This window comes from Amaranthus tricolor, chromosome 15 (genome assembly GCF_026212465.1).
Source record: "Amaranthus tricolor cultivar Red isolate AtriRed21 chromosome 15, ASM2621246v1, whole genome shotgun sequence".
Taxonomy (NCBI): Eukaryota; Viridiplantae; Streptophyta; class Magnoliopsida; order Caryophyllales; family Amaranthaceae; genus Amaranthus; species Amaranthus tricolor.
In genome coordinates this window covers 10,101,027-10,111,030 of record NC_080061.1, presented here as the reverse complement: position 1 = coordinate 10,111,030, position 10,004 = coordinate 10,101,027, and positions in this window count along the sequence as shown.

The following is a 10,004-nucleotide window of genomic DNA, read 5'->3' as shown; positions in this document are numbered from 1 at the left end:
CTCGCTCTCAAGGTACTTTACTTCCTTATTTTCCTTTAAAGCATCAATTCAATAATGCTATTGTTGTTGGTAATGGTAATTTAATTCCAGTTCTTGGTCACGGACATATTTCTTTTCCATCTTCCCAAAAATCCCTTACCCTCAAAAATGTCTTACATGCACCTAAATTTATTAAAAACCTTATTTTCGTTCGTAAATTCACTCAGGATAATATGGTTTCCATTGAATTTGATCCTTTTGGGTTTTCTGTAAAGGATTTGGCCACGGGGAACATCGTTTTGAGATCTAATAGCACGGGTGATCTTTATCCTTTTCCTTCTACTCATGGAGCTTCTCTTTCATCTTCCACATCATCGGCCTTTTCCGCTATTTCTTCTAGTACTTGGCATTCCCGTTTAGGACATCCGGGCAATGCGATTTTAAGTTCCTTGTATTCTTCCCGTTTAATTCAATGTAATAAAAATTCTCATTTTGTTTGTCATTCTTGTCCTTTAGGAAAACACATTCAATTACCTTTTGTTAATTCTATGTCTATGAGTACTAAACCATTTGATATTATTCATAGTGATTTTTTGTTAATTCTATGTCTATGAGTACTAAACCATTTGATATTATTCATAGTGATTTGTGGACATCTCCTATTTCTAGTCCATCGGGTTATAAATACTATGTTCTTTTTCTTGATCATTATACTTATTTTTTGTGGATTTTTCCTTTATTTCGCAAATCTCAAGTTTATGATGTATTTGTGAATTTCAATGCTTTTGTTAACACCCAATTTGAGCTTAACATCAAATCTTTCCAATGCGATAACGGGGTGAATTAGACAATAATATGTTTCGTCAATTTTGTACTAATCGGGGCATTTCACTTCCTTTTTTTTGTCCTTACAGATCTTCTCAAAATGGCAAATCCGAATGCAAAATTCGCTCCATCAATAACATCATTCACTCTTTTGTGTCATGCTTCCCTTCCCCCGTCTTTTTGGCCTCACGCTTTAAACACGGCCACTTATCTCCTCAATATTCTTCCTTCTAAACTTCTTGGTAATCTCACTCCCACTCATGTTCTATACCGTAAGTCTCCTACATATACTCATCTATGGGTTTTTGGGTGTTTATGTTTTCCTCTTTTTCCCTCTACTACTATTCACAAACTCCAGCCACGCTCCGCTCCATGTGTCTTTTTAGGATATCCCTCTTCTCATAGGGGTTACAAGTGCTATAATCTCTCATCCCGTAAAATCATTATATCTTGACATGTTCTCTTCGATGAGGCCACTTTTCCTTTTTCTCAATCACCTTCCTCATCTCCCCCAAACTATTAATTTTTAGATGATAATATTCACATTCAATTACTTAACACAGCCCCAACACATTCTTCTGGGCCTAATCCATCTTTGAGCCCAACTACCATTCCTCAATCACCATCCTCCCTCTCCCCTACTGGGCCTGCCTCACGCAGCCCAGTAGCCATCCAGCCTCCTCCTTTCTCTCCCTCTTCTACTGGGCCAGCTCCAGTCAGCCCAACCTCCATCAGCCCCACCTCAATCCAGTACCCCCCAGCCCCCATCAGCCCCAACCCAATTCCGTACCTCTCCTCCTCCCTTCCCTCCACTGGGCCTGCCTCACGCAGCCCAGTCCACACGCCCCCTCCTTCCTCACCAACCGGTATAACTATGCGGAGTAAACATGGTATTTTCAAACCCAATCCTAAATACTACTCTCAAGCTTTATCTGTTTCTTTTTCACCTTTACCTAAATCTCCTCTTCATGCTCTTCGTGACCCAAACTGGAAGTTAGCCATGAAAGAAGAATTTGATGCCTTAATTGAAAATCATACTTGGGATTTGGTGCCGCGTACTCTTAATGCTAATATCATTCGGTCTTTGTGGGTATTTCGTGTCAAGACCAAGTTCGATGGCTCTTTTAAGCGCTATAAAGCGCGTCTTGTTGGTGATGGTAAATCTCAAAGGGAAGGCATTGATTGTGATGAGACTTTTAGTCCGGTTGTGAAACCTACTTCTATTCGCATTGTTTTAAGTATTGCTTTTTTCAGGTCTTGGTCTATTCATCATCTTGATGTTAAGAATGCTTTTTTACATGGTCATCTGACTGAGACTATTTACATGCATCAGCCTATGGGTTTTCTTGATTCTACTCGTCCTGATCATGTTTGTCTTCTTCGAAAGTCTCTTTATGGTCTCAAACAGGCTCCTCGTGCTTGGTACCACCGGTTTGCCACTTTTGCGACTACTGTTGGATTTTCTAACAGCATTTCTGATAATTCTCTGTTTGTTTATTGTCATGGCTCTGATATTTCTTACCTGCTATTGTATGTGGACGATATTATTCTTACAGCTTCTTCTGATTTACTACGTGAGTCCCTTATATCCAAACTTAGCTTTGAGTTTGCCATGAAGGATTTGGGTCCTCTTAATTATTTCTTGGGTATTGCTGTTAATCGCACTTCTACGGGCCTCTTTTTCTTTCAACAACAGTATGCCTCAGAAATACTTGAAAAAGCTGGCATGTCTCAATGTAATCCTGTTGCTACTCCTATTGCTACCTCCGGCAAACTTTGTGCTAATGCTGGTTCTTCTTGTGACGATCCTACCTTGTATCGTAGCTTAGCTGGAGCTTTGCTGTATCTTACTTTCACCCGCCCCGATATTTCATATGCCGTTCCGCAAGTTTGCCTTTATATGCATGATCCTCGCAAGGAACATATGGCTGCTATTCATCGTATTCTTCGCTATGTCAAGGGCACTCTTCACTATGGTTTGCAGTTATATCGTTCTAATATTTCGACTCTTTTGTCCTATACCGATGCTGATTGGGGTGGCTGTCCTGACACTCGCCGCTCCACTTCTGGTTACTGTGTTTTTCTGGGTGATAATTTAATTTCCTAGTCAGCTAAACGCCAACCTACTGTTTACAAGTCTAGTGCTGAAGCTGAATATTGTGGAGTTGCTAATGTTGTTTCTGAAACTTGCTGGATTCGCAATTTACTTCTTGAGCTGCACTGTTTTATTTCCACAGCTACTCTTGTCTATTGCAACAATATTAGTGCCGTTTATTTAGCTGGTAATCCAGTCCATCATCAGCGAACTAAGCATATTGAAATCGACATTCACTTTGTTCGTGAAAAAGTCAAACGCGGTGATGTTCGGGTACTTCATGTTCCATCTCGTTATCAGATTGCTGACATTTTCACCAAAGGCCTTCCTCAAGTATTATTTGATGATTTTCGTTCCAGTCTCAGCGTCTCCAAACCTCCCGATTCGACTGCGGGGTGTATTAGAATATTAGAATATCTTAGAATAATATCTCTTTGATTTCTTGCATTATTTTGTATATCTTTGTGATTATGTAGAATATTAGGAAAATATTTAGTTTCCCAAAGTATAATGGCAATCTTGTATATATTGACATTAATCTTAATGAGAAAGGCAACTCGAGTCATTCTTACAGGATTAGGTTAATAACATTCGAGTAATGCAATGAAATGTAATGTCTTTGTCCCATTTTTTTTTGTGTCTTGTAGAATATGGTCTCGAATTAGTCTATTTTTTAATAAATTATTTTAAGTGTTTATATTTAAAGTTATAAGTGATTATGTGCTTATTGCTGTTCAAAGTGATTATTTTTTAAAATTGCAAGTGAAGATTATTAGTGATTACTTTGAGGTTATAAATATATATTAGGCTTAAATAATAGAGATTGTCTCACGGTGAGATCGTTCCATTTGAGAAATTGTGTTTTCTAATACTTATTCTCTCTTCCTAAAATGGGATTATAGTTTATTCGCTCCTTGATTTTTACCAATAGTAAAATTACATTCAGTGATTTTTAATTGATAAAAATGACACCATAAATTTTTCGGATATTTCATGATATACCACTGAGTTTCTTCGAAATTCACCATATACCACGCGAAATGTTTTAATTCACCATATACCATTGAGTTTACGTCCGTTAGCACAGAATACCATTAATGACAACTGCCGTCAGTGTGCCGTCAACACTTCCTTCCTATAGGGTTATCTCCATTGAATTCCTTCATTTTTCTCTCTCTCCTCATCGAGAAGGTACTAATTTCTCTTTAATTTTTGAATTTATCATCAAGAAAATTAAACACCTACTAACTTTTCTTCCTTCCCCACAGATAATCCTCCATTGTTGCTCTGAATTCATAGTATTTTTGGGGAAATTATTGATCTTAAAAATCTGCAATGTTGATTAAATTAGGGTTAATCTTGTGCATACTTGCATTAATCCCAATCAAATCTCAATCGGCAGTTTTAAGCATAGATCTAGGTTCCGAATGGCTAAAAGTTGCAGTTGTAAACCTAAAACCAGGTCAAATTCTTATTTCAATCGCAATCAATGAATGTCGAAGCGAAAATCCCCAAATTTACTCTCATTTCAATTTGGAATTCGATTGATCGGTGAAGAATCCGCTGGTTTAATCGCTAGGTATCCTGATAAAGTTTACGCCCAAATTCGTGATTTGATTGCGAAACCTTACAGTTACACTAAGCACAAGATCGATTCATTTTACTTACCATACCAAATTGTTGAAGATGCTAGAGGTGTTGCAGCGATTAAGGTTGATGATGGTGAGATTCATTGGAGATGTTAGCGATGGTTTTCCACTACGCGCTGAATTTAGCTGAGTTTCATTCAAAAGTTGTGTTGAAAGATGATAAATTCAGAAATTAAAGAGAAATTAGTACCTTCTCGATGAGGAGAGAGAGAGAAATGGAGGAATTCAATGGAGAGAACCCTAGAGGAAGGAAGTGTTGACGGCACACTGACGGCAGTTGTCATTAATGGTATTCTGTGCTAACGGACGTAAACTCAATGGTATATGGTGAATTAAAACATTTCGTGTGGTATATGGTGAATTTCGAAGAAACTCAGTGGTATATCATGAAATATCCGTAAATTTTTCTCTATTGTAAAGTAAAATCTATTATTATATTCCAGCATAATTTACGTAAAAAATGGTAATATAGATGCTTCATTTTTGATATGAGTTTTATACTTGAGCATTCTCCATAGATCGATCCAACAGCTCATGGTAATCTCGCATCTCTACCCCTAAATGGTTTATAGTCTCCCTTGAGGCAATAAAGTTGGTGAGGATCTTGTCCATGCCAATTTGAAGTTGGCGAAGGAAATTCATAAGTATTGGTTCCTTGAGATAGGCAAAAAGGATTGAGCAAGAGGCTTATAGAACATCACTCTACATTATGTGGCGCTCGTAGGCTAAGTTGGTTCCAACCCTTACTTTTTCTCCATCTGCCTCAACAATGTAAAAGGGAGCATCAAAGTAAGGGGTGGTAGGACATTGTAGGAAGGATAAAGTCAAGTAGGTCTTTGATCTTCCAAGAATACTTATCCCCCAATGTCAATCACTCATCAATTTGTGGTCAAGTAAGCCAAAGATAACAAAAAAAAAAGCTCCTTGAATAAAGGGGTATCCACATAGAGGTGTCCTTTTCCACAAGGATATGATCAGTAGTAGAATTAGCAAGGCCATTGAGGTTTTCAAGGAGGAGCTCATTGCGGTTGATGGGCTTGGTCACATGACTAAGACGGGTAAGAATGTTAAGGTCACCTTTGGCCATTTGCTCTTCTTGGACTTGCATTAACAATGGACTCTAAAAACTTGACAAAGATCCTTATAACTAGTGTTGGGTAAAGTTGTGTAAGTGTTGCTTGATTCCAAGCCTCTTCACAGTCAATGTGTGTTAAAGGTCATTAAGATAGTGTTTCTTTGTAAGGGCATCCTCACCCTCTAGGGTCAAGCCAAATATACTACCAACCTATTGGTGTATTCCTCATTATGGAAGCACAAGTAACTCCTACAGACATCACCCCTAGTTGCAATAATGAATGAGCTCAAGAACTCTAGTATGTGCAATGGGTAGGTAATGTGGAACATAGTAAACATGGAGGCAAACTCAAAATAGTAATGACATCCGTAGTCAACTTAAAAATCTCTAGCTTGAATAGAGTTTCAACACAATAAAGCGAGTGTTCAAAATTTGTCTTGCCTTTATTTTGTCAAATTTTACCTTCATCTTGTCGTTTCTAAATTGGAAAGTTCGGTATGTTGGATCCAACAGTGGTTCTTGTGTAAGGTTTCCCTTGGAAGTAGGACTTCTTTTTCTCTTTGATGCCTAGCCTTGAACATGGTTCTTGGGTATGCTTTGGTCCTCCGGGAGTTTTTCTTTGCCATATTTTTCAGCTTATCAACCCTCATACTCAATCTTGAGCTATCCTCGAGGTCTTCACCTCTAAGGCCTTCATCGCTACTAGTACATAATGTATCTCTTGTTGACTCTTATTTTTCAATGCATTAATTCAAGTACGCGTTGTGAAGTCATCAACTATGGTAAAAAAAAAAAAAAAATTAAGAGCATTACACATGTGATCGATAGTCCCACTATAGTTTGTACACAGGAATCCCGTTCATCAACTATAATAAAAAACATAGAACATCCATAATGTATCTCTTGTTGGCTCGAAAATTAATTATGTTTTTGACAGTTTAGAAAAATTAAGAGCATTACACATGTGATCGGTAGTCCCACTATCTACTACCCAAGTAGTAAAAAATTAGAGTTTGAGTAAGAGTTACCTACATTTAAGGAACTGAAAATTTCTACATTGTGTGAAAGTACCAAAGCATCAGATAGATCTTGCCTCTACTTACCAATTAACATCACAAGTATGTTAAATTTTTCCACTGGAAGTCATGTTTCTAGCACTCAAAGCATTAATTGTTCTTTTCTTGCCCTTGAATTGATTAAGGTATTAACGTATTTTGAAGCATTTATCTATGGTGTGGTTAGTCATCTTACAATAATCATAAATTTTATTTTGATATTTCCCTTGTTCATTGTAAGTAACCTTGGATTCGGCAGCTTCATTAGAAGTGTCTACGTTGTAACAAATGGTTCATAAGCTATAATAATAGGTCTATTAAGTTTTAAACTTTGTTTTTATAAAAACATTCTATACACATGTGAATATGTGACACACTAGGAAATTAATCATCAATAGAATGTTGGATCTAACATGAGCAGATATTTCATCTAATTACATTAAGATATGTAACAAACATTGATCGAGTACTTCTTTGAAAATCGCAAGATTCACAACATGTGCAGATAGATAAAGGTCGAATTGACATTATCCATTACATCCCACATAATTTTGACTTTTGTGATGTATGTGGAAACAACCATACCTTTAGTTGTCTGGTATTAGACAATTCTTCCTACAATGAGTACATTTGGGTAAAGCAAGATAGCCAAATATTTCTTTGAGCTCCTTCCACATTTCATGTGCACTTTTTTGATACATAACACTCTTGGCCACAGATTCGTAAAAAGAAGCTATGAATCATCCAAGAATCATTATTCACATAATTCCAAGCTTTGATATTAGGTTAAGTAGATGGTCTTTGCAAAGATCATCTAAAAAAACAAATTGTTCTTGTCTATAAAAGTGATTTATAATAGCCCTTTTCTATTTTCCTCAACTCGAGCCATCGAAGAAGGTGGTAACCAACTTATTGTTGGTTTGATATGAGGGGTGCAAGTAATATACACTTGAAGGATTTTGGATCGGAGAAAGATGAAGTTTTTCACTTGCTTTAGCCATATATCAGAAAGAAGGAAGGAAGAAATAAAGTCAATAGGCGTAAGATTAGACCCGCTCTAATACAAGGTTGTTAAGATCAGGATTCTACCTAACATCTGTTGTGCGACAAGGAGGCAACAGAAAGCAATAATCCAAAATAATAAGGAAAAAAATAAGGATTCAACGCAAGCAATAAGAAAACTAACCAAAACTTTACGTGGTTTACTATCACTGTGACAGATGCGACGAGATCAAAATTTTACTAATAGAATAAAAGATTACAAGATGAATCAAAGACAATATCTCTTTCGGTGGCTCACTTTCTCTCCTGTGTTTGTGGTAAACCCTAATCCTAATGAGAGGGGTTTATATAGTATGCCTCTGTAGAAAAGGAATTAGGTTAAATTAATTACAAGAAAACCAGCTCAAATACACGCGTAATCGTTAAACCCATACCAGCAGCTCGTCGTTGGTCGCTGGTCGCTGGTCACTGGAAACCCCCTCCCCCCCAAAAAAAAGAATCTTTTGCGACTCAAAAATAATGTCGCGACCCACGAGAAAGAATTCCAAAAAACAGAAGTAAAGTTACGACTCGTCACCTTTACTTTTCCTAGAAGCAACGACTCGTCGCTAATTCTCTAGAACGCCATTTCCCTTCTTTGACTTATCTTCCCATGTTTAGACTCAGTTCGAGTCACCAAACACCAACAATCTCCATCCTTGATGATAGCTTTTATTTTGCAAGCAATCCCATCAATATACTATAGTGAAATTTATGTGCTTCGTCCGATCAACATGCATTTGATCTCTACCTAAGGAAATGGCACTTAGACTATCACCGCACACGGTAGCAACCAGCTCTTGTGCAATACCCAATTCACCCACCAAATCTTTAAGCCAAACTTACTCTTTAACTATCAAAGTTAAAGTCATATGCTTGGCTTCAGTAGTAGACAATATCACTAAAGACTACATTGTAGACTCCAACATACAACCGAACTGCCTAAGGTAAACACACAACCGGTCACAGAATATCATGTTACCAAGCACTCCTTATCATTACTATACACAAGTCCAATATCAGTTGTCCCTCTTGGGTAGCGAAATATCCTCTTCACTCTTTGCCGGTATTCTATCCCAGGTGAAGCCATAAACCTACTCATAACACTAACAACATGCGGTATACCTAGTCTAGTACAAACCACACCATACATCAAACAGCCAACTGTGTTGGCATATGAAACTCTAGACATCAAAGAAATCTTTTCCTTAGTTTGAGGTGACATAGACACGAACAACTTACAGCTCACAGTAGTTGGCATAATTATTGGGTTAGATTTTCCATCCCAAATGAGACAAAATCTTTTCAATGTAATTTTTGTGAGTCAAGAAAGCTGACCTCTAATCCAATCGCGATAGATCTCCATATTTAAAATCTTTCGAGCCATACTCAAGCCCTTCATGTTAAACTAGAGCTGAGCATCTCCTTCAATCTAGTAACATCGACCTTACTCTTCTTCACAGCCAACATGTCGTCAACATACAATAGTAGGTAAATCATAGAACCATCCTTCAGCTTACTTTGATGCGCATAGCAATCATATAAATTCCTATCAAACTCATGCAAAACCAAAAAAGATTCAAACTCATGCAGGCGTATGTTCCTTTCCAGGAACCTCGAATCCCTCGGTCTGCTTCATCAGAATATCCTCCAAATCACCATAAATGAAAGTTATCTTAACATCTACCTGCTCTAGTTCAACATCAAGTGTGATACAGTGGATAGCAACACACGTATAGAAGTATGTCGAACCACTGGAGAAAATATCTCCACAAAATCAACCCCTTCTATAAGACTAAAACCCTTAGCAACTAGCCTAGCCTTAAAACGAACCACCTCCATTGTTTATGACCCTTCTTTCTTCTTGAAAATCTACTTACACCCTATAAGCTTTCTCCCTTCCGATACTTTTATCAGTTCCCATACTCTGTTCTTATAAAGAGACTGCATCTCTTCACCCATCACAGCAAGCCATTGCGTTTATTCACTATAATTGATTGCTTATTTATAAGTTGCAGGTTTAAATGACTCTACTTCATCAACTACACTTTAATGGATAACATGTCAACTCCTCAACACATTAATTCCTTCCCTTTATCTCCTCAATCAACCTAATATGCTTCTTGATAACTCGTTAGGCATCTCAAGAATACTGTTAGGAAAACTAGATTACCCTTGATTAGATCACTCCAGGCCACCTCCTCCCCAGAGTTAAGAGGAGTAGCAGTAATCTCAGGTTTAGGAGTTTTTGACACTAGACCTTCTACATTATCATCAATAAATCA